The following is a 27,447-nucleotide window of genomic DNA, read 5'->3' on the forward strand; positions in this document are numbered from 1 at the left end:
TAGAATAGAATAGAATAAGGAAAGAATGGAATGGAATGGAATGGAATGGAATGGAATGGAATAGAATAGAATAGAATAGAATAGAATAGAATAGAATAGAATAGAATAGAATAGAATAGAATAGAATAGAACAGAACTGTGTTGGATTCCAGGCATAGGAATATTTTATGAGTTGACAGAACAGAAAATGGGATAGAATTGAATAGAATAACAACAGGGAAAGAATAGAACTGAACAGAACAGGACAGGACAGGACAGAATAGAATATTAGAATAGAATAGAATATAGGAATAGAACAGAACAGAATAGAATGGAATAAAGAATGAAGACTACATTAATAAGCATACATTAAAATGAACTTTCGTTGCATATAGCTCGCAAAGGGTCACCACCTCCAACATACAATGTACACTACACAAACAACACACACTACATAAGCAATCTTAGTAGGCCAATTTGCCTAAGCTGAAGATGCCCCAAATCCCCCTTCCCCTCACGTGATTCAGAAAACAACTTTCACGCAGGTGTCATGCCTCATTGTGGTGAGAACCGGGCGGTGTGGCTGATTGCAGGAGGGGACATTCTAAAGTTGTGGCTGAAGACCCTCAACCCCGAAACTTGGGGTGCGAAGGTCGAACTAGAACATCAAGGTCTGTAAGACCCCCCCCCTTTTTTCTGTGCCTTTCAGAATACAAATACTGGAAAGAAACGGACTGCGACCGAAGGTTTGCCTATCTTTGCAAGTATGAGCTGAAGTATCAACGTCGCTGATCTCTTCTTGACGTTCCTCAAATCATGGAGGTCTCACTGCGGGACAATTCAACCATTCAATTGGATGTTTTAAAATAATTAAATAAAATATTTTCATTGCGGTCGTTCACGTTTCCTTTTTGTCTTTCCTTTGGCACCCTTCCCTTAATGCTTCTGTCCTGCGATTTCTTCGATATTAGTGTAACTCTTGTTCTATTTATTTATTTTATTTTATTTATTTGTCGAGCATGTATTAGATAAGAGATTGTTCAGAGTTTTTGCAGCGTTAATTCAGCGCCAGAAAAATAAACGCAGGTGGCTGATGCTTCATTTAACATCTTTATAAACATAATAAGTAGATTTTACAAACCAGTTGTAGATTTCTCCAACATGGAGCAAACTCAGACAGAAACATGCAGTTGCAAGTAACTTCAGTAGCAACTCAGGAGCTCAGAAACAGACACCAGTTTCACTTTAGTTCAGCAGGCAAGCAGAGGACAGAAGCAATTTCATTTTCAACAGACAGACTCATAGCTCAAATAGCTTCAGAGCTGCAGAGCTTAATATAGTGCCACGCCTAGGCTACTTCTAGTTTCAGTTTCCAAACAGTCCTCATTGGCTGACTTAGTTGCTATGCCTATTCATTGGCTGACCTTGTTGCCAAGCTCTATTCCAGTTCATGAATATACTCTGACACAGATATAATTAGGAACATGATTATGAGTACATGAAATGGGTACGAATAAAAGGGGACATTAGGACAGGGACAAATCTGGTCATGTTGCCAACTTCAAAAGCCGATACAAAAATTTATGCCACCAGATAAAGACTGAATGCATCAATTACCACATTAAACAAGAGGAAAACCTTCTATGCACCAATTCCACCCGCACTTTTTACAATTTTGTAAACAACAAACTAAAAGACTCAAGGTCCATCCCACCCCTGATAGGACCTAATGGTAAAGACTGCAACGATGACACCATTAAAGCCAACCTCTTTAACACATTCTTTGGCTCAGTATTTGTGAACAGCAATGGATCATGCCCAGTATTTCCTAGTCGAACCACAGACAACTACAATGATCTAATACATATTGATTTTACAGAAGACAATGTTGAAAAAGCACTACGCAATCTAAAACCATCTCTATCTATTGGACCGGATGGAATATGTGCCTACTTCTTAAAAAAGCTATCCACTGCCATAGCCGAACCTCTAAGCATAATCTTTGAAAAATCTTTCAGGACCAGCTACTTGCCAAAACTATAGTCACAAGCCACGGTCATCCCCATCTTCAAAAAGGGAGACCCCAGCCTAGTTGAAAATTACAGACCAATCTCCTTATGCTGCGTCAACTGTAAAGTCATGGAATCAATTATTAACCAAACCATCATGGTCCACTTAGAAACAAAAAACTTACTCTCTAATAAACAATTTGGTTTTAGGAAAAAACTATCATGTAATCTGCAACTCTTACACTGCAAAAACATATGGACTACACAACTCGATCAGGGCAAAGCAATAGACACAATCTACATAGACTTCTGTAAAGCCTTTGATTCAGTGGTACACGACAAACTACTCCTAAAACTAAAATCTTACGGTATCTCTGGACACCTGCATAACTGGATAGAAGCATTCCTGTCAAACAGACAACAAATGGTCAAAATTGGGAGTGTCCTATCAAATTCTCTACCTGTCAACAGTGGTGTCCCCCAAGGCAGTGTTCTAGAACCAACTCTCTTCATACTCTACATAAATGACCTCTGTGATCATATCAAGAGCAACTGCATTCTCTTCGCTGATGATGTAAAGCTATTCAACACCACAGACAATACTGCTACCCTTCAAAAAGACCTTGACTATGTATCAGAATGGTCAAACAAATGGCAACTTCAAATCTCCACAAATAAATGCTCTGTCTTACATATTGGCAAAAAAAATCAGGAAATAAAATATAAGCTGAATAGTCAAGATCTTGTTGATGACCCAAGCTCTGTAAAGGACCTTGGAATACTCATCTCAAATGATCTAAGTGCTAGAGCCCACTGCAACTACATAGCCAAAAAGGCATTAAGAGTTGTTAACCTAATCCTACGTAGCTTTTTCTCCGGTAATATCACACTAATAACTAGAGCATACAAAACATTTGCTAGACCAATACTCAAATACAGCTCATCAGTCTGGAACCCACATTACATATCTGATATTAACACAGTTGATAAAGTCCAGAAATATTTCACAAGAAGAGTTCTCCGCTCCTCTACTCGTTGTAGAATACCTTATGCCACCAGACTTGAAATTCTAGAACTAGAAAACCTTGAATTACATCGTCTTCGGTCCGATCTAAGTATAGTATATAAAATCATACATTGCAATGTCCTACCTGTCAATGAATACTTCAGATTCATCCATAACAACACAAGAGCAAACAATAGATACAAACTCAAGGTTAACCACACCAAACTTGATTGCAGGAAATACGACTTCACCAATAGAGAGTGGTCAATGTCTGGAATCCTCTACCTGACTCTGTGGTTTTTTTTCCCTAAACCCCAAAAACTTTAACCTTAGACTGTCTACTATTGACCTCACCCCTTTCCTAAGAGGCCTGTAGAGGGCGTGCATAAGCGCACCAACGTGCCTACCGTCCCTGTCCTATTGTTTCTTTTATTTTTTTTGTATTTTTCTTATATGTATAGATGTATTCATAACTATGTTTTTACTTATACCTATTATCTTCTAAGCAATTGACAAATAAAAATAAATAAATAAATAAAACAGGGACAGTAGACACGTTGCTGAGTCGTTTCTGCAGTCTTGCTAGCCTTGTGCTGTGTCTGCCCACAGACCTCTTGAGGAAAGTTAGATAGAGGAATAACAGGTTGGAAGGGACCTTGAGGCCTTCTAGGACAAAGTGTTTGGAGTTTGGGGAAGAGACCACAGAATCAGGTGGTGCATTCCAGGCATTGACCACTCTGTTGCTGAAGTCATATTTTCTGCAATTGAGTTTGGAGCAGTTTACGTTGAGTTTGGAGCAGTTTACGCTTGAAGTTACAACTTCTGGTGGCAAGCAGTTCCACTGGTTAATTGTCCTCACTGTCACGAAATTTCTCCTTAGTTCTATGTTGCTTCTCTCCTTGATTAGTTTCCATCCGTTTCTTCTTGTCCTGCCTTCAGATGCTTTGGAGAATAGCTTGACCCCCTCTTCTTTGGGGCAGCCCCTGAGATATTGGAAGGCTGCTATCATGCTGCCCCTAGCCCTTCTCTTCATTAAACTAGAAATCGGTGAGTTGTTGTAGACCCCTATTAAGAGGGGTCATTGAATCCTTAAGTTCTGCTGGACCCCTCCCCTGTTCTTGGTCCATGATGGGGGGTCTTCGTGGTCCTGAGAACAGAGGAAGAACTCAGGGGTCCTTGATGCTCTCGTCACTTCAAAGGGTTACTGAACCAAGAGTAAATACTCTGTAACCAACCCTGATTTTGTTTTGCAAATAAACAAACTGTTGTAAGTTGAGGGTTTCCTGTACTTGGTCCGATCTGGCTATTCTTATAGAAGCCAAATATATAACCATCTTGGTTCGATTCCCCTTCCATTGGCATTTAATACTCCAGACCAGGAGTCTGATAAGGAAAAAAAAAAATCTTAAAAAAAAATCTTAATAGGCCAATTTGCTTAAGATGACGATTGCAAACATTTCCCTTTCATCCACTGGTTCAAAAGCTACTTTCATGTAGGTTGGGAACGTTTGCAGGGAGGAGGAGGAGGAAGAGGAGGAAGAAAACTATGGGCTCCTTGATGCTCTCTGGGCTTGGTTATTTTCTTGCAGATGTTTCATGACCCAAGTATGTAACATCATCAGTGTTAGAAGGGGAGGGAGCAGCTTTCTGTTTATATACTAGTACAGGGGTGTCAAACTCAAGGCCCGGCAGGCCGGATTTGGGCCACAGGGTGCTTAGATCTGCCCTGCAGAGCCACCCTGGAAATGGGGAGAAAGACCGGCCCGCAGTGCCTGTGCCGGCAGAAATAACGTTTCGTTTTCCCTGGCACAGGGTTGCAGGAGGCTGTAGCAGCAGCAAACGGAGCTTGGGAGCCCCTTTTCGCTGGCTGAGTACTCAGGCCACCACTGGCATCCCTGACATGAATGACACCAAGATGACCCTGCCCACCCCAGCCCACCCCCGTGATCAAATAAAACCCTGATGCGGACCTCAATTAAATTGGCTTTGATACCCCTGTACTAGTAGCTGCCCTACCAATGTTGATAGGAGTGATTTCTGCGGTTCCTTGATTAGGCCCTGGTTTGCTGTTTGATTGTTGGTCTGAGTTGGTAATTTCTTGATTGAGATACAAACCGAGTTGACCCCCTCCTCCAGTGGTGGGATTCAAAAAAAATTACTACCAGTTCTGTGAGCATGGCTTAGTGAGCGTGGCTTGGTGGGCATGGCAGGGGAAGGTTACTGCAAAATCCCCTTCCCTGCCCACCCAACTAACCTGCCTTCCAGCTCCGTTCTCCTGGGCAGGGCAACCAAAGGAGACCCAGCCAACCAGCTGGGACTTGGGAGGTGGAGAATGGGGGGTGGGGGCAGTCAGAAATGGCATTTGCCGGTTCTCCGAACTACTCAAAATTTTTGCTACCAGTTCTCCAGAACCAGTCAGAACTGGCTGAATACCACCTCTGCCTCCTCCCTTCCAACACTGATGATGTTCCCTAGTTGGGTCATGAAACATCTGCAAGAATGCAGCCATGTGCTGAGACCACCAAGGCTCCCACAGTTCAACCCGGAGCTACAAAGACTCTCTTCTATTCTGGGAGTTGAAGTCCACCCATCTTAAAGCAAGCCTGCTGGGGAATTCTGGGAGTTGAAGTCTGCATCCCTTATAGTTGCGAAGGATTGGAACACAATCCTAGCTAGTGCGTGACAAGCTAGAAAAATAGACAGCATCACCACCAGGTGGATTTGTAACTGATTGACAAACCGTACTCAATGAGTAGTCCTTAATGGGTCTAAGTCTACATGGAGGGAAGTAAACAGTGGGATACCACAAGGTTCCGTCTTAGGCCCAGGGCTCTTCAATATCTTCATAAATGATTTAGATGAGGGAATAGAAGGAGAACGCATCAATTTTGCAGATGACACTAAGTTGGCAGGAATAGCCAACACCCCAGAACACAAGCTCAGGATCCAAAAAGATATTGACAGATTTGAACACGGGGCCCTATCCAACAAAATGCAATTTAATGTGGAGAAAAGCAAAGTTTTACACCTAGGTAAAAAAATAACAAAAACAAAAGTACAAGTGCAAATTAGGCAAAGTGCAAAGCGTGGTGCCTGTAAATCCTACAATGAATATCTCAATGAACTCCATTGAAACGATCCCAAGCCCTAACTCTCTCTCTTCTTTTCTCTCTTCTTCAGCCATTTTCTTTTCCTGAATGAGGCAGAATGTCAGGTCTACCATTGTGAATCCTTCAGCCTACTTCGCTTGGCTGGCATCCTGCCGTAAAACACAGGAGGGGGGGGAGAATGGGAATGTGGGGGGGGGAGGGTTGAGAGGAACCAGAGATGCCAATCCGGAACAGACCGGTGGATCCAAGGACACGAGTGTGAGAATGGAATGCAAAACCCAACCGCCAAGAACAGCCAAACCTTAAAAGCGGTTACCAAAACAGCCAGGGGTGGGATTCTACCGGTTTGGACCGGTTCTATAGAACCGGTTGTTAATGATTCTGCACAGTTCAGTGAACCAGCAAATCGTACCCCTGGCTGGCCCCGCCCCTCGTCGGCCGCCTATCCCCTCCCTGCCCAGTCAGTCCTTATAACGCATGCGCGACATCGCTGACTGCTTAGGTATTTCTTTTGTTCCCCTTCCCAACGATCAGCTGTTCCGATGATCAGCTGTCTCCCGGATTCCACTTTGCTGTCTTACTGCTTCGCCCAGGAGGCTTCCCTGAGGCCCAGGAAGGCAAAAAGGGGTATGTGGGGAGATGCTGCCCCCCCCTGTGCTCCGTTTTTTGCTTTCTTGGGCCCCAGGGAAGCTTCCTGGGAGCAACCCCCGCCCAGGAGAATTGCCTGGGGCCCAGGAGGCCCAAAAATGGAGCATTGGGAGGTGCTCAGTGCCCCTGCCATGCTCTTTTGCCTCCTTGGGCCCCAGGGAAGCCTTCTGGGAGCAAAACGTTCCCCCCCAGGAGGCTTGCCTGAGACCCAGGAGGCAAAAGGGGGGAAAGACGCCCACCCAGTCACATGGCCACGTCCACCTAGCCACACTCACAGAACCGGTTAAAACATTAAAAATATTGTTAAATATTGTTAAAAAATTTGAATCCCACCCCTGTTTGCACGTGAATATTCCGATCCAGCTTTGCTTACACTGTAACTACTTGGCTTTACTAAAAGTATACCTTTCTCTACATATGGTTTTTCTTTCGTAAATAACCAAGCTGGGACAAGTTAAGTTGCTAACTTAACAAGTGCAGTGATTCAATTAACCACTATAGCAAAAAAAGGACGTAAAATGGAGCAACGTTTACTTAACAATTGTCTGACCGAGCAAGGCATATTGGGGCCTTAATGGTGGTCGTAAGTTGAGGACAACCGGTATCCCTGCCTGCTAAGCAGGGTGTTCCAAAATTAGGCTTATGACATGCTCAGAAACTACACCCACTAGGGGCTGTGGTGGTGCAGTGGTTAGAATGCAGTATTGCAGAATAACTCTGCACATTGCCAGGAGTTCAATCCTGCCCGGCTCAAGGTCAACTCAGCCTTCCATCCTTCGCAGGTGGGTAAAATGAGGACCCAGATTGTTGGGGACAAGAGGCTGGCTCTGTAGACAGCTTGGAGAGGGCTGAAAAGCACTGTAAAGCGGTATATAAATCTAAGGGCTATTGCTAATAGTAGGGAAAACACTTAAATGGAGTATCGAGGACCTCAGCAAGCCATCCTGGGCAAGTGGCTGAAGGACACCCAATCTCTGCTTCTCGTAGCCAGGAGAGGTGAACAAAGGAAGAGAATTTGCTCCCCCAAAGACCAAAGTTGGAAAACCACTCGCTTGTTACCCTGCTTGATGGTCTCTGGTGGACTCCTCTGAAAGTCACGCTTTTCTTCCACTTCCTGGGACCTAAATAACCTGGCTGGTCAGAGAGGAAAGTGTCCTATTGCAAGTTTCCAAAACTACGTGGAATCTCAGATGTTACGTTCACCTGAAATTACTCTGGGAACTTGTGGGCGAGCGGAGTCCGATCTGAGAAACTGATAAGTAAAGAATTGACTAGACAGGGTGGGTGGAATAGACGGCCGGCGCCTTGGTTCCTGCTGGCTTTTGAAGGACGTGTTCCTAGCAGTATTCTTGAAGAGAAGGTTTTCACCCACAACTGGGTAACAGAATGGGTGTTTCCCCGTTTATTTTATTTTTATTTAATTATTAAATGTATATGGCACCCATCTCGATGCATTTATTAAATAGGCCGCCCATCTTTATTTTACTCTCACTTCTTTATTAAAAGAATACGCCACCCATATAGAGCCAGTTTGGTCTGTTGGTCAAGGCACCAGGCTAGACACCAGGAGATGGTGAGTTTTAGTCCTGCTGTCAGCATTCCAAAGTAACAACCTCCAAATTAAAAGACTCAAGACTGTCATCTTCCCAAAGATCCATTTTATTAGAGACTAACTCGATAGTTTGCGTTTCTCTACGAAACTATGTGGCTGGGCTTAGTTTTTGGGGAGAAAAATAAGGGGAGAAAATTCTGCCTCTGCCTACCAGCATCCATGGGTATTCATCTGGCTAGCGTCCTGTCAGTGTGTGAGACAGTTGAGGGCTGTTTAGAAACGGAAGCAGTATTTGCTGTGTGAGCAAGAAGGAGGCAGCAAGGAGCCTGGGCGTGGCTTAGCTCAACTGTCCTGTACTAAAGCTGCTCAGGGCTGTGAAACTGAAATTGAAACTCCTCTGCTTGTGTTTTGCATCTGGAAGAGATTTCTTTTTTTCAGGTGGGGAGGGGGAGTCGAACTCCTTAGCATCAGAGCGTGTTAATAATAATAATATTGGAAATACACTAAATGCTCTGATGGTCATTTGGAAAAATCCTTTCTTAGTGAGCACCTAGAAGTCAAGAGGAAGATATGGGCCAAATTTCAAGTTTGTAGGCTTTATGGTTCTGGAGATTTTGTGATGATGCGTGAGGGGTATTTCACTTTTTATATCTATCTATCTATCTATCTATCTATCTATCTATCTATCTATCTATCTATCTATCTATATCTATACTTCTATCTATCTATCTATCTATCTATCTATCATCTCACTCTATCTATCTATCTATCTTTCTAACTATCCCTGCATATCTATCTATCTATCTATCTATCTATCTATCTATCTATCTATCTATCTATCTATCTATCTATCTATCTATCTATCTATCTATCTATCTATCTATGGCATATCTGAGGAAAACTCGAATCTGAGATTTCTGGGTTTTCCCTAGCCCAAAGAGAATCCAAAATCCAACCCCTGCACCCTAAATAGTTCATCACATGGTCCAATCGTTACTTAGTTCCAACTGAAGACTATCCCCAGGCACTCCCCTCCGGGTGCAGGGTAACATGTCCTTGACTCTCTGAGAAAAGAATGTTGTTGTGGCTATTCTTCCATCGCTCCTTGAAATCCCCCTCCCAAATTCCCAGGCACTGAATGTGGCAGCCCAGAAGCCTCAAAGAAAAATGGCTTCCAAACTGACAGGCTTCCCCCCTTCAGGCGAGAATCACGCCCCGGAATGAGAAACAATCAGGGAGCTAGTTCAATCTGCATGTAGTTAACCATTAGGCAGGAATGCCAGTTAGGTGACGGGTGAATTGAACCAGTCCAAAAAGTGATTCTGGGCAACTTGCATCATTCCACCATTTCTGTTACCCAGTTGTGGGTGAAACTTTCTCCTCAAGAAGATTCTTAGGGACAATTTTAGGCTTAGTCAACATAGAACTACTCCACCTTCGGTCCGACCTAAGCATAGTACATAAAATTATATTTTGCAATGTCCTACCCATCAATGACTACTTCAGCTTCAACCACAACAATACAAGAGCACACAATAGATGCAAACTCAAGGTAAACTGCTCCAAACTTGATTGCAGGAAATACGACCTCAGCAACAGAGTGGCCAATGCCTGGAATGCACCACCTGACTCTGTGGTCTCTTCCCCAAACCCCCAAACCCTTTAACCTTAGATTGTCTACTGTGGACCTCACCCCGTTCCTAAGAGGTCTATAAGGGGGCATGCATAAGCACACCGGTGCCTACCATCCCTCCCCTAACGTCCCCTTTTATTCGTATCCATTTCATGTATTGATAATCATGTTTATACTTATATCTGTTATCTAACACATCCTTGACAAAATAAATTAAATGAATAAAAACAAGTCCTTCAAAAGCCAGGAAGAACAAAGGCGCCAGCCGTCTATTCCACCCTCCCTCCCTAATCAATTCCTTACTTATTAGTTTTCTCAGACAGGACTCCGCTCGCCCACAAGTTCCCAGAGTAATTTCAAGTGAACATAACGTCCGAGATTCCACCTAGTTTTTGAAAGTTGCAATAGGACACGTTCCTCTCTGGCCAGCCAGGTTATATAGGTCCCAGAAGGGTTAGCAGCAGCAGCAGAAGAGAGGTGGTGTCACTTCAGAGGAGTCAACCAGAGACCATCAAGCGGAGGAACAAGTGAGTGACTTTCCAAGTTATCTATCTTTGGGGGAGCAAATTCTCTTCCCTTGTTCACATCACCTTGCTAAAAGAAGCAGAGATTGGGTGTCCTTCAGCCACCTGCCCAGGTTGGCTTGCTGAGATCTTTGACATCTCCAAGAAAAACAACCAAGCTCAGAGAAGACCCAGGACCCCACAATTGTCCTTCCCCTTTCTGCAACCTGCCTCCCTCCCAGCATGGATGATGTTATCTAGTTGGGTCATGAAATGTCTGGCAGAAACCCACCCCCCACCTCAGAGGGTGCCAAGGACCCCACACTTCAACCCCAAGCTATTCACTTCTACTGGTTTGTCTGCCCACCAGGGACTTACTACTTAGAAATGGGTAGTGGTGGGGTTAGTGCCACCTCCCCTGGGTGACCCCCAAATAAAATGGAAAGAGGAAATAAACCGTGTTCACCAGTGGTGGGATTCAAATAATTTAACACCCAGTTTTCTGCCCTAATGATTTCTTACAGCCACCAGTTCACCAAACTGCTCAGAAAGTTAACAACCAGTTCTTTTGAACCGGTGCGAATCGGCTGAATCCCACCACTGGTGTTCACCCATTTCCTTCGGTTACATCAACGATAGAATATTCACCAAACATCCAGGTTTCAAGTGGAATGAATCAATTGAGCTGACACCCAGGGTTTATTTGGCAAGTGCCCCACTATTAAGCACCTGAAGGGTGGTAACAGTTTCCAATGCGACAATGTCAGTAGTCCTTAACTTACAACCGTTCACTTAATGATGCTTTGAAACAATGGCCTCAGAAAAATTGCATTGAAGTTATGACCATTGAACTACTCCCCCCCTCCTCCAGGCACATGAGTGCAATTCAGAGCAACCTGGCTCACATTTACGACTAGCCCAATGTCTTGCAGTCACATTATCACAATCTGTGGCCTTCTTATCTGGCTTTCAACAAGCAAAGTCCACCGAGGAAGCCAGGTTTGCTTAACGATAACAGTAAAAATGGCTGTAAAATCAGATCCGGTCATACAATGGCTTGCTTACCAACTGCACCCCTTAGTGACTGAAATTGGTGTCTCTGTTATGGCCATAAGTTGAGGACTACCTGTAAATTATTGTAATTCAAATGGAGATGTCAGTCGATCTACTCGGATACGGCTCTCACAGGAGAGTCCAGCAGCCGTTCCCGTTTAAGTCGAAGCAAACATCTACAAAGGGTGTAGGGTCTCCTGCTTGAGCAGGGGGTCAGACTAGAGGACCTCCAAGGTCCCTCCCAACTCTGTGACGCTGTTAAATTGGCCTGTAATTGGTTTATTCAGAGGTGTGGCTGAAAATATCATTTCTCCTCCTAAAATTCATTTTCTCTTTCTCTTTTGCTTCCTGCAGATGGAGGCGCTCTCAACTTTCCGTCTCTTCTTAGGTGGCTTTCTGCTGGCTGTCTCTCTTCCACTAGGTAGGTCCTTCTGCCCACCTCCCCGAATTCTGGCAGAATTCGTCAGTGTGGAAGCCAGATTCACTTAACAACAGGGTTACTAACTTAACAGATTGCAAGAAAGATCGTAACATAGGGCAAAACTTACTTTAACAAGTGCCTCGCTTAGCAATGGAGAATTTAGGCTCAGTCATGGTCATAAGTCAAGGACTATCTGTTTTCTGTCATTGTATTATTCTGTATTATTCTGTCATTCTGTTATTCTACCATCCCTATCACTCCCTTATTCTGCCCTTTATTCTGTTGTTATACATCCACAGTCACTCTGTTGTCAATACATCCACAGTTTCTTCTTCTACTTCTTCTTCTTCTTCTTCTTCTTCTTCTTCTTCTTCTTCTTCTTCTTCTTCTTCTTCTTCTTCTCCTTCTTCTATTATTCTATCATTGTGTTATTCTATCAGTCTGTTATTCTGTCATTGTGTTATCCTCCTCCTCCTCCTCTGTTATTGTCATTTGTGTTATTCTATCATTCCATCATTCTGTAATTGTTATTATCTTGTTATTCTGTCATTGTTATTCTATTATTCCACCATTCTGTCCTTGTGTTATTCTGTCGCTCCATTATTCTGTTGTTGTTCTGTTATTCTGCCCTCGTGTTATTCTGTCACTCTGTTTTGCTATTACGCTTCTGTAATTATTCTATCATTCTGCCCTTGTGATTTGAGTGTGGCTCTTCACAGCCTCCGAGTGAGCTACCATAAGCTAATCCTGGGGATGTGGGTAACCCCACCCTGAACATGGTCTGAGTGAGTTTCCTTCACTCTTTTGCTTCTTCATCAGCCCACTTTGCTTTCAGCCCAGATCCCACTTTTTCTTCTCTGGTAACAGGTGACGAAACCCCTGCATGCCCTAGAGGATGGAGGCAGCTCAAAGGATACTGCTATGGGTTCTTCAACCTCAATGTGAATTGGATGAGAGCAGAGGTAAGGAAAAGGCCAAGCTGAACACAGGTGGGCACAGTTTCCAAAAACAGCTTAATCACAGGTACAGGTAGTCCTTGTGTCACAACTATTCAATATTTGTAGCTCAGAGTTGAAATAAGGGGTCCTTGATGGTCTCTGAGCTTGGTGGTTTTCTTGCAGATGTTGCATGACCCAACTAGGGAATGCCATCAGTGCGAGAAGGGACTGGGGTTTGCAGAGAGAGGAGGAGGAGGAGGAGGAGGAGGAGGAGGAGGAGGAGGAGGAGGAGGAGGAGGAGAAGGAGGAGGAGGAGGAGGAGGAGAAAGAAGAAGAGGAGGAGGGAGAGGGGAGAAGGAGGAAGAAGGAGAAGGGGGAGGAAAGGGAGGGGGAGGAAGAAGAAGAAGAAGAAGAAGAAGAAGAAGAAGAAGAAGAAGAAGAAGAAGAAGAAGAAGAAGAAGAAGAAGAAGAAGAAGAAGAAGAAGAAGAAGAAGAAGAAGAAGAAGAAGAAGAAGAAGAAGAGGAGGAGGAGGAGGAGGAGGAGGAGGAGGAGGAGGAGGAGGAGGAGGAGGAGGAGGAGGAGGAGGAGGAGGAGGACAATGGGGTCCTTGGCACTCTTTGAGTTTTGTAGTTTACTTACAATCATTTCATGACCTAACTAGGGAACATCATCAGTGCTAGAAGGGAGTGGAGTTTGCGGAGGAGAAGGAGGAGGTGGAGGAGGTAGAGGAAGACAAGGACAAGGACTATGGAGTCCTTGGTGCTCTCTGAGCTTGATTGGTTTCTTGAAGAACTAGGTAACATCATCAGTGCTAGAAGGGAGTGGGGGCTTTACTCTCTGACCTTGATTGTTTCACCTAATTCCCACATGGAACCCTGCAGTCATCAACGGTGTGACAGAGGATTCTGGGACTGACATGGACACCTTCTGCCTCTTCCCACATAAGGGAGGAAGTGCTAATGGCAGGCAGGAGGGACAAAATGCTCCCTTGACTCGCTGATACCACACGTGGCCTGCACTACTGAAATGTCTCATGTCGGCCATGCTGGACCAGGCTTGGTCAGGAAGAGACAATGGCCATTTGGAAAACAGATGAAATTACAGAGAAGGCGAGATCAAATCAGGGTCTCCTCTTTTTTATATATATAAAAATTTTATTTGGGTTTTCACAAAACATAATACAAGTAAAATTTCTTTCTTTTTTTTTTTGAGAAGAGCATGGTCCCAAGCTGTCACTTCTCCATACAGACACAAATTCAATTTCATATTCATCTTTGTGTTCTATTCCATATCATTACTATTTTAACATTTTCTCAATAATTTTTCCCTTCCCTTAGTTTTCTCAATCTTACTTTTAATTATCTCATTCCTTTCTAAATTCATATATATATATATAATCTTTTTCTAAGTTTCAATATCTTTCTAATCATTGTATTTATACTTTTGTCTGTCCTGTTTCAATTTCATATTTTCTTTTCTCATTAAACAAAATTTTCCCCTATAGTTACTGATTGGAGTATGACACCTTTACATCTTTTAATTTTTATCCCTTCAACTCTTATTTAAACTTCAATTTATGTCTTTACAATTATAACATTCAGTATAACACATAACTTCCAGTCGAATTCTGCTTGGTACATTCTTAAAATGCATACTACGTTCTTAAAGAAAAAGTATATATATAACAATAATAAATAAGATACTTATTCTATTCCAATTCAGCTCTATCATTAATGTTAGTTATAATCTTTAACATTTTTAACATTTCTTTTCAATAGGATATCATACTTCTAGGAACACTTATAATATTTGCATAATTTTTTCATATTCCCCTTCACTTAAATTTTTATAACACATTAATGATAATTAAAATGTTCCCCTCCTTTCCTCATTCCATTCTCTCATTCTCTTTATTTCATTTATTTATTAAACATTCCATTACATTACAACGAGTATTTTATCTATCATTTTAATTGCACTTGTTTCATATTTTCAAAGTTCATTTCTATTTCTAATATAACAATACTACCTTATGTACCCTTGCAGAATCCCTTCAATTAAATTTTCACCCATTATCTCTGTGTCTTCTGAATAGGCTTATACCCTTAATCTTTGTTTCCCTGTTTCTCTATGTCCTGTTTCTGTCCTTTATAATTTCTCTTCCTTTCCCTCTTCCCCCTCTTCTTCTCCCTTCCCTTTTTGTCCTCTTCTCTCTCTAATTCTGATTCTCTCTTCTGTAATCCTCTCTTCTGTTTCTTCCTAATATTGTAATTACTTTTCAAACTATTCTTTTTGGGGGTTGTTTTTTCAAATCTTAAATTTTTCACTCTCTTTCCCCCCTTTCCTTTCTTTTCCCCACATAGAAATACTTGGTCATTGAAGATGGCTTCTTCTTTGTCCTGCCCTTCTTGTTCTACAGGCATTTCTTGTTGTTTCTCATAGTTCAGCATCTCCATTTCTAAAAATTGAAATACGAAGCCAAAAGAACCTCTTCCTTCTTGTGCATCTTCTTTCTGTTTTTTAAGTTCCATTCTCAATTCTTCCAAGAGTGATACTATTTTAAAAACTTTTAAATAACCACCCGATTAATTTTAGTCCTTTAGATCCAATAGCCAAAAATCCAAACATCACCAAGTAATCCAAATAATCCAAAGCTGTTTCTTCTTGCTTCTTTTTTCCACTTTCTCTTCCTGGGGTTCTATTATCTTGTTACAAAGTTTCAGTTAAAATGTATCTTTTAGGAATCTTGTTAAATTTTCACTGTTAATTCCTTTCACTTCCAGGTAGTCTCCTCCATTTTTCCAGATCCCATCCTTTTGTTTTTTTCCTTCTTTTAAAAGTTTTGGAGAATCCAGAAATCTTTATTATCCCTTTGACATTTTATTTTCAGCTTAAATTCTGTTAATGTCAAAGTGGATTTTTGCCGATTTCTTGCTTAAATCTCTTAGTTGTCAATATAGGGAAGAAAAGAAAAAAAACCAAATCCTTTCCCTTCCCTCTCTCATTTGCCGCTTCAAAGTCTTCTTTGGGAGCAATGTTATTCTTTATAATTCAAATTCCAGGGTACCTTATATTGTTGCTTTTTCCGTTCGACCCGGTCAGCCAAAACTTTCTCTTCTTATCTTCCTCCTGCACATTCTTTTCTGGCCAAGTTCTTCTTTGAGATGGCCATTTCTGACCACCGCTGCAACCACCTTCGGGAAAGGGAGTAATGACCAGCTGGGGAGGAGAGATGCAACTCTCCTCGACCCTGCTGGCAGTCTCCCCACTCTTCACCACCTCTACGAGGTGGCTTAGCCCCGAAACCAGCCAGCTCGGGGTGCTCCAGTGGCAAGCACAGATCAAAACTGCGCACAATCATGGATTCCGGTCTGTCGCCAAAGAAGCTCAAACCGGAAGACATCAGGAGCTCCTCTTGATCCAAGCGAAGTCCAGTCTTCTGGAGCAGGGGTCCCTAACTTTTTCCAGATTTGCAAACAGCTGGGGAGAGTGGGGGAGAGGAAATAGTTTGTTCTGACCCAGCTCCCCAAACATGACAAACCCTCTGAAGTGAACTCAAAAGATTCCTTTCATTAGAGTGCCAGCAGCCCTGGCAAAAAGTTTCTCTCTCACTGCAGGCTGACAAGTCCGTCTGTCTGGGAGATGAATAGTTGTCTGCCACCCCTATTCATCTCCACCCCCTGCCTCTTATCCCCAGAGCTCAGGTGGAGCTTTGCTAGCAGTGGTGGCTCTTCTGTCCTGAGGACCAGCCCATAGATTTCCACTGCTCTCCTCTCCTCTGCCTTCTGCGCATCCACGCATCAGGCACTGGGCCCAGCTGTTCCTCCTCTTCCTCATCAGACCCCTCCAGACCTGGGGGCTGTTGATTCTTCATCTGAGGGCTGATGAACGGCCCAGGCTCTGCCTCTGACTTTCTCTCTCTGCCAGCTCCATTCCCTCTTCCCTCCTGGAGCTTTCAGGTTGCCTTGATGCTAACCCTGACTCCCACACTGCCTCCTCCACCTCCTCTGATTCGGCTGTTGGAGGGGCTGGCAACCGACAGTTCCACGTGAATGGCGGACATGCACACCTGCAAAGCTCCGATTGTGTGAGCAGTGGGCACTCACGTGCACAAGAGTGCCCACTTCTTGTACAAATGGGGCTGCGTGCATGCATACCCACCGCTCATGTAGCCCGGTTCTGAATGGGCCATGACCCAGTACCGGGCTGTGGCCCGAGAGTTGGGGACCCCTGTTCTGTAGGGTGAAACCTCTTCTTCTTGGTCTCCCTCAGCTGGACTGCCAGTCGATACGGCCCAACAGCCACCTCGCTTCCATCGTCAATGAGGAAGAGACGCATCTACTGTCCAAGTACCTCTATGAAACCTACACTCAACGAAAATCCGTCTGGATTGGGATGTATGAGAATAAAATCAGAAGTCTAGAGGTGAGTGTGTGAATTCCTTTCTTCTCCTAGGGACAATTTGTCTTGCATGCTCTCCAGGTCAGGCCTGATATGGAGAAAGAGGCAGACTTCAGTTCTCTTTAAAATAACCCATTTAATTGGATCCAAGTAAAAGGGGACCCTCCCATGAGGCTGGGAAGGGACCCCGTATAATCTTCTGGCAGGTATTTACCAGAAGTCCCTCCACTTATGACCACAATTGAGCCCAGAATTTCTGTTGTTAAGTGAGACATTTGTTAAGTGAATGTTGCCGGGTCTTCAGGTACACTGTTGTGGGCTTTGGAGGCTCTGGTGGTCGATTCCAAGGTGGAGGGTCTCATACTTGTAAGTGTTGTGGTTAGTTGGCAGCAGGTGCAGATGGCTGAGGAGAGCGAGGACTCTAATGAGGGGCCAGGACCATCAGGGAGTGGACTGCTGCCTTCAGAGATTGTGGGGGCTGGCAGCAGTGATGAGGAGGTTCCTGAGGAGCCTGTGCCAAGTGCACGTGCAAGAAGGATTACTCAGAGGAAAGAACAATTACAGCAGCACAGGTGACTCGGGAGTAAGGCTGCAAGGTAATGGCCCCTCTCTCAAGAGGATAAAAGTGTTCTTTGCAGAAAGCAAAGAAGCTCTGAAGTTCAACTTGTGGACATCTCAGTTCGTGTTTGGAGAATCTTGTAAATTAGTTCTTATCTCTGGGTTTTTGGCAGCATTGATGAACAACTTGGCAAGGCTCTTTCTTGTCAGAGCTAATTAGTGGAAAGCAGCCTGTCATCTGTAAAGTAGCAGCATTCGTTATTAAACCTTAAAAGATGGGGGCTGCTGCCTTTGTCTGTTTGCTCTTTGGGAACCCGGTTGGGTCAGAACAGTAAGCCTGTGATCAGGAGGTGCCTGATAGCCCTATTCCTGACCCATCTGTTGTGTGCAGAGATGTCCACTGTGCGTGAGTAGAAACATAGACTCCTCCTCATGAGAAGGCATGGTTATCCTTTGGTCTGCTCTGACCAGACCCAATTTGGGATCCTGAATGCTGTTATGGGTACCAGGATCCCAAAACAACAGGGACCAACTCAGGATCAGAAAGGTATCATAGAATTTGCCTTGAGCCACTCTGATGTTTCTTTCCGACATTCACTTTCTTCAGAAGAGGTACTTTGAGTGGACTGATCGGACCGCCATCGATTATACGTCCTGGGCACCAGGAGAACCGCTCCACGTAAAGAAACATTGTGCAGCCCTGAGCAAACCAGGTGAGCAGAAGATATTTTGCTATGTACACCTGGAAACTGAAATATCAGAGGGGAAGCTGGGGTCATTCCAGGATAACCCTTTGTTCCAGAGAAATTGTTTTGACAAGACAGGCTGAAGGGCCTTGTCTGTTCACACACAGGCACAAATTGGAAAGATTGTTGATGCAGCGTCAAGGTCTTTGATCAGGTGATGCTGGTGGGAAGCTCCCAGTCTAAACTAAATAGCCTCCATTTTAAGGCATCCAGCAAGGATGGGATTATAAAGCCCCTAGACAGCTAGCTCCATGCTGGCTGAGGTTGCAGTACTTCTATCACCTGTATCTCCCTTCCTCTCTCAATCTATCTATTTATTCATCCATCCATCCATCCATTTATCTATCTATCTATCTGTGTCTATCTACCTGCCTATCTATCATCTATGTCTGTCTATCTCTATCTCTATCTCTATATGTCTATTTATCTATCCATCCATCCATTCATCCATCTATCTATCATCTATGTCTATCTATCTGTATATCTCTGTATCTCTATTGTTATCACTCTCTCATCTATCTATCTCTACCATCTATTTATCTCTATCTATCATCTCTCTATCATCTATGTCTGTCTGTCCATCCATCCATCCATCCATCCATCCATCCATCCATCCATCCATCCATCCATCTTTATCTCTTTATCTCCCCATCCCCTTACCTCTATCTTGCTATCTCACTCTCTCCCTTCTCCTTCTATTTTATTTGAGGGGTTCCAACAAATAAGAGGGGGGGGGGTTCAAACTATTTTCAAAAGCACCAAAAAGCAAGACAAGAAGCAGTGGATGGAAACTGACCTAGGAGAGAAGCAACCTAGAACTAAAGAAAAAATTAATAATGGTGAGAGCAGTCAACCAATGAAATTGATTGCCTTCAGAAGTTATGGGTGCTCCATCACTGAAGGTTTTTAAGAAGAGATTGGACAACCATTTGTCTGAAATGGTGTTCCTGCCTAGGCAGGAGGTTGGACTAGAAGACCTCCAAAGGTCCTTTCAACTCTATTATGCTATGTTCTTTATCTCTCTCTGTGTGTGTCTATCTGTCTCTCTTCCATCTCCATTCTCCATCCATTCATCCAACCATCCACCTATTTACCCATTATATTTATACCTGCTGAAGTCATGACACTCTTGGTGGTTTAGAGTAACTACAATAAAACGAGCAAACCCCCACCATACACAAAGGAGCTGTGTCCAGACAGTTAAGTCATCTTAGCCAGTGTAGACTCAAGCTGTGTAATTTGTCAAATAGAAAGTCAATTTTCCAGCATCTCCCAATAGATACTTTGTGCTGACTTCAGTTGTTATCTCAGCTGAAGAGCAACGTCAACAGAGGAACACCAAGAATATAGTAAATGCTGGATACTTATGGACTATCCTTTATGCTCTCAAAGTTTGTTTGGTGTCTTGAAGATGTTTCATGATCAAATTAGGGAACATCATCAGTGCTAGAAGGGAGAGGGGTTTGCCGAGGAGGAGGAGGAGGAGGACTGTGGGGTCCTTAGTGCTGTCCGAACTGGTTTGTTTTCATACAGACATTTCATGACCCAGCTAGGTAACATGATCAGTTCCCAGAACGGAGTTGGGTTTGCACCGTTTACACGCCAGTAGCCTGCCCTGTCAGTGTTAGTGGGAGTCAGTGGTGGGATTCACTTTTTTTTTACTACCAGTTCTGTGGGTGTGGCTTGGTGGGCGTGGCAGGGGAAGAATACTGTAAAATCTCAATTCCCTCCCCACTCCTGGGAAAGTTATTGCAAAATCCCATCCCCTTAACCTGCTTTCCCGTTCCATTCTCCTGTTCAGGGCAACAAAAGAAGACCCAGCCAATCAGCTGGGACTCGGGAGGCAGAGAATAGATGGGGGTATGGCCAGTCAGAGATGGTATTCCGAACTATTCAAAATTTCTGCTACCGGTTCAACAAACTACTCAAAATTTCCGCTACCGGTTCTCCAGAACTGGTCAGAAGCAGCTGAATACCACTTCTGGTGGGAGTGTTTTTTTTTTTTTTTGGTTATTTTGTTTGTCTAGTTGGTAGTTCCTTATCGGGCTTTTGTTTAACTATGAACAGTTATGTGGACTTGTTGATAATTTTACCTGTTATCTTCTAGATTACAAACTCTGGAATACCCGATGGTGTAACAATTCTCTTCCCTACCTGTGTAAATTTGAAATATGATGCATAAAGGCGGTACTTCCATAATCCCAAGCAGTTCAAGGAATGGAAGCAAGCTGTCCGCCACACAAATGTTTCTCTCCACTGCATACCAGTGGGACATCCCGTCCATGAATGTATGGGCCCAACTTCCTTTTCTCTGTGCTGCATCCTGAATGAATCCATCCTATTGCAACTATGAGTTTGTCTTTCATTCTGTTAAAGATATTCGTAAGGTGGCCACCACAGATCTCAAAACACAGTGATAAAGGTAGTCTGTTTCTGAGTGTCTTTGTCTGTCCTTTTGCCCACAAGGAGAAAGCGGTTGATATAACATCTTGAGATGTTCTTCCATAGCATGACCACACTTCTGTGTGCACTGAAGACCAGGATTGGCGCATGGTCTGGTTGAAGAATTCTGCAGATTACTCGGTTTGAGAGGGCACAGATTCTAACCTATGGGAAACACAACAGCTTTGTGGCAAATACAGACTTCTGAGTGCGCATGGCTTGGGGTCAGGCTATTTGAAGGACCATCTCTTCCCTATTTCACCCACCTGGTCCATCAGGGTGGGAAGGCAGGGCATGTTGTGGATTCCATCGATTAGGGATGTACATCTGGTATCTGTTCCTTTATCTGCACAAAGTATTCCCTATATCAGGAACAGTTAACTCTATCATGCACCTTTTTAGCTACACTTCTAGGTAAATGAAATCACATGAAAATATTCTCATTTCCATTGACCAGTCTCCACCTACTTCCACAAGAAGAAATCGGGCAGGTCCAAGTGTGGCCTTCAAGGAAAGCTGCACACTCTTGAACTGGAGGGATCTTCCCAAGACTGGTCTGCATATTAGCTGGTCCTTGAGGAAAGGACTTCTAAGATGGTTTGAAGTTCTCCTCAACTGAAGCAATCAGATAAGCAGAGCTTTGGTATGAGAGAAGGAAAACAAAACACCTTTGTCTATTTTAGTAAACTGCTCCAAACTCGATTGCAGAAAATACTTCAGCAACAGAGTGGTCAATGCCTGGTACTCATTCCCTGACTCTGTTGTTACATCCTCAACCCCCCAAAACTTTAACCTTAAACTGTCTACCGTGGACCTCCTCACTCCATTCCTAAGAGATCTGTAAGGGGGCGTGCATAAGCACACCAGTGTGCCTACCATCCCTGTCCTACTGTTCCCATGTATTCGCACTCATTTATTATGTATATACTTATACTCATTTATACTGATATGTGTATATGTTATGTTCATACTTACTTACTTACTTACTTGTTTTCTCATACATGATTGACGAACTAAAATAAATAAATTTTGACACCCCAGTACTTTGAGCTCTGTCCAGGTTTCTCCTTCCAGCTCGTTCTCTTTGTTATTCTTCCATGCTCTGATGCAAATGTAAGATTTGGGGATCGCTGCAAATCAGCTTGGTGGAACATGGGCCTACTACCCCACTGTACAGAGGGAAGGATTGGACCACTGTACATAGTCCAATCCTTCTCTGTGGCTGTGTAAAACGGGTCTCCTTCTGCTGGTGCTGCTGGTGTTCCTGGTGGTAATGATGACGATACATATTTTCGATGTGCTTCTTGTTTTCCCTCACATTTTGAAGAGATGCGACTTTCTCCTTCAGTTGGCTGCAGTGGCTTTTCTCCACATGGTAACTATGGTGCATCTCAGTCACTTCATGCTGTGGACCCTGGAGGTAATTCTTGTTTTTTTTTTCTTTTTTCTTTTGAAATATTTTATTGATTACAACATTAAAACATTGGACACGGTGTGGTTGTCCTGGCGTTCATTTTTGCCATACATACTAAAGTATATGATACATATCTCATATACATGTATACATTTATACAGTTAACTTATATCCATTGTATTATCCGTCATGTTTCATTGTGCTTATTTACATAATCTCAATTATCTATTCATATTTTTTTTTTAATTCTGGGTCCTTCCTTTCTGTTCCTACCATTCCCAAAATTTATTCCATATCTTGTAATGTTCTGTCTCATTTTATTTTTCAATTCCATAGTCAGTCTATCCATTTCAGCACACATCAGTATTTTGTCACCTCACCTTCATCGGGGATTTCTCTATTTTTCCATTGTTGAGCAAAAACCATTCTTGCAGCTGTGTTAATATGTACTGTTAAATAGCTCACCTCTTTACTATGTCTCTCCTTCATAATTCCTAGTAGGGATAATTCTGGTTTGTATTCTATTTTCTGTCCAATCCTCTCCTCATATCATGTCTGGATCCTATGCCAATACTCGTGTTTTTTTTTTTTTACAAGACCACCACATATGATAAAGAGGTGATTCTTAAGTTCTCAAGAAGGTTCCAGATCTCTCCAAGGGCTTTCTGACAGACAGATGTTTCAGGAAGACTCATTGGCCAGGGACCATGTGCATTTCTTTGTGGAGTTCTTCAATGCATCTCTACCAAAGATTTGTTCTCTGGCTCTAACTGATGGGTCGTTGTGTTGGGATGGCCCAACTTTTCTCTGTTGTCCTCCACGGTTTCCTGCAGGTCTTCTGTTGTGGTCTTAAGTTGATCCACTGTCTGTTGGAGACAGCTGTGCTGCTCTCTCATCCATTTTTAAAAAAATATCTGGAATTCCTGGGTCTAAAAGTCAAAGGAGTCTCTAAGTTGCTCAATCTTGAAATGGAGACCATCCCTGAGAGATCGCCCAAGGTTTTTGACTGTAGGACCAGGTTCCCCCTTCCCCCCAAGTTGCTGACTTGGTTGAAAAAAAAAATGGAGAGACACACAGTCACATCTGCTCTCAGTCCGGCTACAGGAACTGCTTATAGGAACTGGGCCTGGCTAGTCTAATGAAGAGAAGAACCAGGGAGGATAGGAGAGCAGCCTTCCAATATTTGAGGGGCTGCCACAGGGAGGAGGAAGGGGTCAACCTATTTTCTAAAGCACCCGAAGGCCAGACAAGGAATAATGGATGGAAACTGACCAAGGAGAGATTCAACCTGGAAATACGGAGAAACTTTCTGACAGTGAGAACAATCAACCCATGGGACAGAAGTTGCCTTCAGAAATTGTGGGAGCTTCATCACTTGAGACTTTCAAGAAGAGATTGGAGTCCCATCTGTCAGAAATGGTGTAGGGTCTCCTGCTTGGGCAGGGGGTTGGACTAGATGACCTACAAAGTCCCTTCCAACTCTGTTAATCTGTTAAGTTCAGGTGTCATTTTGCTTCTCTGCCTTATGCCCATACATATCTTAAAGTCATTGCACAAAGGATCCTGGGTTGCCCTCTCCCCTCTTTGGAAGAGCTTTAGAGCTCCTGCTGCCTTAAGAAAGTTCAAAACATCCTCAAAGATCCATCTCATCCTGGGCATCCTTTTTTAAAAAAAACAAACTATTACCATCTGGCAGACGGTACAGGAGAATAATAAAAACAAGGACAAATAGTCTGCAAAACAGCTTCTATCCCAGGGCCGGAGCTCTGTTGAATTCTGCTGTATAATGCAGTGTTGGTGCAGGGTCAGGGGGTTTCATTTCAAATGTGTGGAGTATGAAGGACGTGTGTTTGTGTTTATTTTCATGGTCATGATGTGCACTGAAGATGGTGTTTGACCATAAAGTAAACTAAACTAAACTAAAGCGGCCAAGATTGAGACACTCTGACACAATCCATCAATACTGATCTCTCTTCAAACTATCCTGATTTGATTCTGACTCCAATTCAAGGTGTATCCTCCATCAAAACCTTCCAAATGAGTCAGAATCGGCTATCGATGAATTAATTCGGCCATCTGACCACTCAAATTAGGCTGGACCCCTTTTCCAAGCACTTACACTCCCAATGAGATTTGACACCTACATGAAAATTGCTTTTGAACCATTTGATGGAAAGGAAATTTCTGGCTTCATCATTAGGGAATGACTTAATTAGGGAATATGGCCTACTAAGATGGTTTCCTTTTCCTTTTCCTGGTCTGGAAAAGTCTTCAATGCCAGAAGTCAATTTAAGAGGCTTAGGAAGGGGACCTAACCAATTTTTTTTCGGCTTCTATATGGACAGCCAAATTGGCCCACTTACAAGAGATCGTTTGGAGACCATTCAAAGTTGCCAGGGCAAAGAAATATCCAACTAACAATCATTTTTTTCACGCTTAATGACTGTTGCAGCATCCCTGTGGTCACGTGATCAAAATTCAGAAGCTTGGCAATTGACTCGTACTTATGACGGTTGGAGCATCATGTGATCCCATTGCAACCGTCTGACAAGCAAAGACAATGGGGAATCCAGATGCGCTTCGTAACCATGTTACTCACTGAACAACTGCAGCCATTCCTTTTAGAGCTGCGGCAAGAAAGGCCGTAAAACAGAGGCAACTGTCTTGCTTAGCGATAGAAAATTTGGGGCTCCATTGTGGTCGTAAGTAGAGGATTACCGGTAGTCCGTCGAGCGTCAGAATTAAAAACAAATAAGAAGGACACACTGTCCATTTCCTGATGCCTACTAAACCAAGGAAGTTAGGCTAACTTATGCGAAGCTTTACATCAATCTATTGGAGCGTTAATGTGGTTTATAACCTTTGGGCAAACCGAATTAATCATCTGTTTATGCCCGCTGGGGAATGCAGACATTTTCTGCTAAGGCAGCCATTCTGGTTAATGGACACACACAAATGTTCCTGTAATGAAATGGACACCCAGCAATTAACGAAATTAGGAATGTTTGTCCCTTGTTAAGGTACAAACAATTGGCATTTATGTGAGGCTGGCTGTTCCCTTCCCCAATTCATTCAAGCGACAGTTTCGTCCACTGGACACTCAAATCAGGAACTGGGGGGCTGTTTGAATGTAAAGTAGTCCTGTCCTCCCCAAAAATTAACATTAAGAACATCCAAAAGAAAGGAATGACAACTCTTTAAAGGAAAAGGGCCACAAGGGTGAGTAGAAAGAAATTCAGTAGAGGTTTTCTTAGCCTGCAAAATGTAGGTGAGGGTTTATAAAAGTAGAGCACAGAGGAGAAAAAGGAAAGGAAAGGAAAAAAGCACCGCAATATACAGAATTGCCTCTAGTGGGCAGTTCAGCATTGTTTTTTTATTTAAAAAAGAGAAAAAGAAGGAAGGAAAGAAAGAAAGAAAAAGGAAGGAAGGAGAGGGAAAGAAGGAAGGCAGGAAGGAAGGAGGGAGGGAGGAGGGGAGAGGGAGGAAGGAATTGCAAATGTTAGGAAAAAAATAAAATTAGGCATTTAATGTCCAGCATGTTTGGGATTTTTTTGGGGGGGCAGGCGGGAGTGAGGTAGAATGCATGATGACCTCATTATACAAATGCATAGGCATTGGGTGTAAGTCACAAAGGTTTTGCAGGCAATGCCATCATGCAAATGATCCAAAGAGATGAGGGCCAGTTTGAGTCAGAACGGTTGCAGGTGGTTGCAGGCGCAAGTGTAGCCTGGGAACTCAACTATTGCCTTCACAGGTTGTGTGAACCATGTTTCCATGTTAAATCATGCTAGTTGATTGGTGTGGGGCCATGGATGCAATCGTCAGTGACTACACGGGTTTTCTTAACCCGGATTTAGGAGTTGGGCAAACCCAGCCGGCTGTGGATTAATGTTTATTTTTCCCTTCCGTGGGTGGTGGAACCAACTCAATTTTGTGGAGGTAAGAAAGATTAACCCTCAAGGATAACAGAATCTGAAGGCTTCCTTGCAATTCTTAGACAAACACACACAGATATCACTTACACGTGCACACAACTGGTGCGCACTAACAGCTAAGTTTTCTTCTTTTAAATTTCCCATGCACCTGTTCTCTCTTGCAACATCCCGATGCACCATCGTTCTGTGTCCATAAACTCTTCCCTAGGAAAGGCCATTGTGAGCCAACCTGCACTTAGACCCACACCTCCTTCTGACCAGTTGACTTATAAATGGGGCAGGAGCAGGACATGTCCTGAACAGAAGGAAAGGAGGCTGCTGTCATCATCTGCCCCCCCCCTCAAAAGCCCGACCTAATCCAGGCAGGTGAGCCGTGCTCATTTTGGGCTCCTGGTTCTGTTTGGGAGAGATTCCGGGTCGCTTTGCATTTTCCCCAACCCAGTTTGAAAGTTATTGCATGAACCTCCCTCTGGGAAGATGAAATAAACAGGCTGAACTTTCCACACGGAAAAACTAGATGCAGGTAGTCATCAAATTACAACAGCTCATTTCATTTGCGCTTCAGCTCAAATCCCGCAGCCACCTCAGGTGATTCCTGGCTCAGTCTTGGTCCTTCTCTCAGCCCGCTTGCCTTTTCCTTCTCCCAAGTCTCTTCTTTCTTTGTGTTTTCTCCTCAGATGGGAGTGACCTCCTTCCATGGCTGCTTCTTTGTTCTTCTGATTTTCTCCTTCACTTTGCAAGGTAGGTTGGGGCAGCTGGGCTCTTGCAGAAATGGAAGGTCTTCCTCACGTGGTAAGACGCAAGCAGCTTTACCAAAATGCTTTTCATGGAAAGCAAGTTACCAGGGGTGGGATGCTACCAGTTCTGCCCAGCTCTGTAGAACCAGTAGCTCTGAAGAGCAGCAGACACCAAACTGGTTCTGTGTTTGCTGCGGTTTGGCCCACCTGCCCACCCGGACTCTTACCTGTCCTTTATTTCCTGCTTTTTCAACCTCAGCTGCTTTGTGCGGCACAGCTGAGGTTGAAAAAGCAGGAAAAAGTTGCTTTTCCAATGCTGCGCACCCCCGCGCAGCACTTTTCAGCTGTCCAGGTGGCACAC

The 27,447-nt window shown here is 43.5% G+C and overlaps 2 protein-coding genes across 2 annotated transcripts in view; both read left to right on the top strand.

Annotated features, from left to right (window-relative positions):
* The window catches only part of LOC148130274 (snaclec coagulation factor IX/factor X-binding protein subunit A-like), a 19,474-nt gene extending 18,610 nt beyond the window's left edge, over positions 1-864 (top strand). The window contains exon 7 of the mRNA XM_087969140.1: positions 689-864. The gene's annotated coding sequence lies outside the window, so the exon portion shown is untranslated. The remainder of the gene's footprint in view (positions 1-688) is intronic.
* LOC113427841 (C-type lectin lectoxin-Phi1) overlaps positions 1-27,447 on the top strand; it is a 370,378-nt gene that overhangs the window by 95,422 nt on the left and 247,509 nt on the right. The gene's annotated exons all lie outside the window — the stretch shown is intronic.

Source organism: Notechis scutatus, chromosome 6 (genome assembly GCF_049901735.1).
Source record: "Notechis scutatus isolate UNSWTSFEM ecotype Mainland chromosome 6, rNotScu1.2, whole genome shotgun sequence".
NCBI classification, from domain to species: Eukaryota; Metazoa; Chordata; class Lepidosauria; order Squamata; family Elapidae; genus Notechis; species Notechis scutatus.